Source organism: Ictalurus furcatus, chromosome 9 (assembly GCF_023375685.1).
Source record: "Ictalurus furcatus strain D&B chromosome 9, Billie_1.0, whole genome shotgun sequence".
Lineage (NCBI taxonomy): Eukaryota > Metazoa > Chordata > Actinopteri > Siluriformes > Ictaluridae > Ictalurus > Ictalurus furcatus.
The window spans coordinates 13524631-13527156 of NC_071263.1; the positions used below are offsets into that span (position 1 = coordinate 13524631).

At 41.4% G+C, this 2526-nt stretch overlaps 1 non-coding gene across 1 annotated transcript; it reads right to left on the minus strand.

The window, feature by feature from the left end:
* Positions 1-1955: 1955 nt before the first annotated feature.
* On the minus strand, positions 1956-2058 carry LOC128613241 (U6 spliceosomal RNA). Its single transcript, XR_008386851.1, has one exon. It is a non-coding gene; the product is annotated as a U6 spliceosomal RNA (small nuclear RNA).
* Between the last annotated feature and the right edge of the window lie 468 nt (positions 2059-2526).

A 2526-nucleotide genomic window follows, 5' to 3' on the forward strand; every position in this document is an offset into this window, starting at 1 on the left:
ATTGGACTCTAACGCCATTGTTAGCGAACCATTCCAAAGCAGGCTCTTTGATTTCATAGTATTTGATATTGACGCATTGCTTTGTGTCTTTCCTCGAGTGACTGTGTGCAATGCCATTTGAGTAAACAGTACCTGTTAAAAGACGAGAGCTCTGAACAGGATGAGGGGATGTTGGGGAACTCGAGCGTTTGTGCTGCCTTGTCAGTTATTTGTTCTACTCTTGTTACTTGTAAATTAGAGGTGAACGAAACCCCACCCTCTTTGCATTGAGAGCTCCTTCCTCTCACACTGTTACTCACATTTTATAAATTAAGTTACTGACACACAGTTTATTGAGATGCATGTATTACTGATACAATAAAATGTTAATGTAGCTTTAATAGACTTATTAAAAATATAGAATGAAGAAACCTGTTTTTAGTTTTAGCCATCAATTTCAACACACACAGACACAGCTCTTGAGCTTGTTTTGGTGATACCATCAGAAGATTACATGGAAGTACTGTACAATCTGGCTGTGGACTAACTGGACCAGTGTCATTCCAGCAGTGCCCGTATCACTTGCTCCTCCCCAGAATACACTATTTTGACTTTAGAGACATAAATAGCCTAGTTTCGGCCTTGAGGCCTGATATCGTCTCGTAAAAATCAAGCAAGGTAATCTTAATCTGCAATCTTCTTAGTCATACTTCCATTGTGTCGGGAATGTCCCATAAACTTTACTATTTAACCAAAATCTGTTCAGACATTAGAAAAACAGCCACAGGACAAGACAAACATACTTAGAATGCCATGTTTGATTCTAATCATACATCCAAATGAAGATTATGCCAGAAGAGTGATAAGTGATTGAAAATGTTTAATAGTTAAGATTTTTCATAATTTGTTGCCTTTTCTCCTTTCAATGCAGGCCGATGGTCTTTTTAGAGAAGAAGAAAACAAAATGCTTTGGAGGGCATTTAGTAAAGAATGTAAATGTCACCATGCCAATATACACACTTGTGAAGAATTTTGGCTGCAATGACAAAGAGGAACTATTGCAACCTAAAACATATGGCTCTGCTCTTCACCCATCAGGACTGCCACAAGAGAGAAGAAGGGAAGAGTGAAATGGGGAATCCACAATCAGCAGATCTGATAACACATGTGATCAGTGGGCATGTTGATTGAACACAGTGTTAGAAGTGAAGTAAACTAAAGTCCTCTTTGAATAAGGAAGCGTGAAGTGCACCCTGATCCCCAAATCTCTATTGTCACAATAACCAAAAAAGTGGAGAAACTGTGTGAATGTGTGCACCGCAGCGTGGGTTAAGGCACAGTGTTAAGCCTGACTTTAAAGGGATTTTGTTAGATTTGGGAGCTTTTGTCTAGGGCAGCTTTTGAACTTTTTTGATTCAGTACTTTCAGGTTAGTATTTGACAGTTAATGACAGTTTTGAGCCTATTTCATGTATGAAACAAAGGGGGTGTGATTATAAATATATATATTTTAATTCTGTTTATATTTTTGTTTCATGTCATACTTATTTCATATGACCCAACACCTCTGGAGTTCACCATGGTCCTGCTTTTCATTAATGCTACATAGCAACCAGGAAATCTGCTGGAAAACCTTGAAGCAGAATTTTGGACTCTACAGCATGTTGTTTAGTTTGACATTTAAAATGATGAGGTCAACTCTGTCCTTGACTCAGCTTTTACTTTAAATGCAGATTTGGCCTGATTTATTGTATTGGGGCCCTGACACAGAGTGTATTTTTGTAAGTGGATGATTTTTCAACTTTTTAGAATTTTTTTTTTTTTTTAAGAAAACACCCTTCATGTTGATTCACTAACCTTACTGTGTCTTTCCAGTTTTAACGCCTCCTCTATCTTCCTTGCTCTATTCAACTGTATTAGTCTGTTAGCTTTGACTGAGAAGGGGCCTCTGCTTACTGTACTGCTCTATCTCTTGACCTGCTGCTCCTACATTTCTCGATTTTGCGTGTCATCCTTGCGCAGGGGCCATGCTATTCTTCTCTATATCGTTCCAGGTTTAGTATATGTGCTGCCATAACAAGCTGCTCCTACAGCCCTCGCATCTCTCACAGTCATCACACAAAGAGAGACAGAGAGAAGTGAGAGGAATGCAGAGTTGAACCTCCGAGTTCCACACTTAGCCATTCAGTGAGTAACGGTTACTGCTGAGTGCTGGCCTCTGTGTCTGGTGGGGGCAGGGAAGAGGGTGTGAGAGCTTGGACATGGAGTTCAGTGAAGAGGGGGTGGGGTGGGGAAGGGGTCTGAATGGTAACCCCAGGGCACAGGGGGAGAGCAAGGGGACAATAGCAGTCCTGTTTCAGGCAAGAGTGGTCAGAAGGAGACTGCGGCTGTGGGGACAGGAAACCAGGGGAGCCTATGGGAATGCAGATCACTTGGCTGAATTAAACTGGCAGCCTGAGCTTTGATGTGAGCGGAGGGGGACTCTCATATGGTCCAACTTTCACCAAATCTACAACAGCAACCCCCACCCCCTTCCCTTGACTCCTGT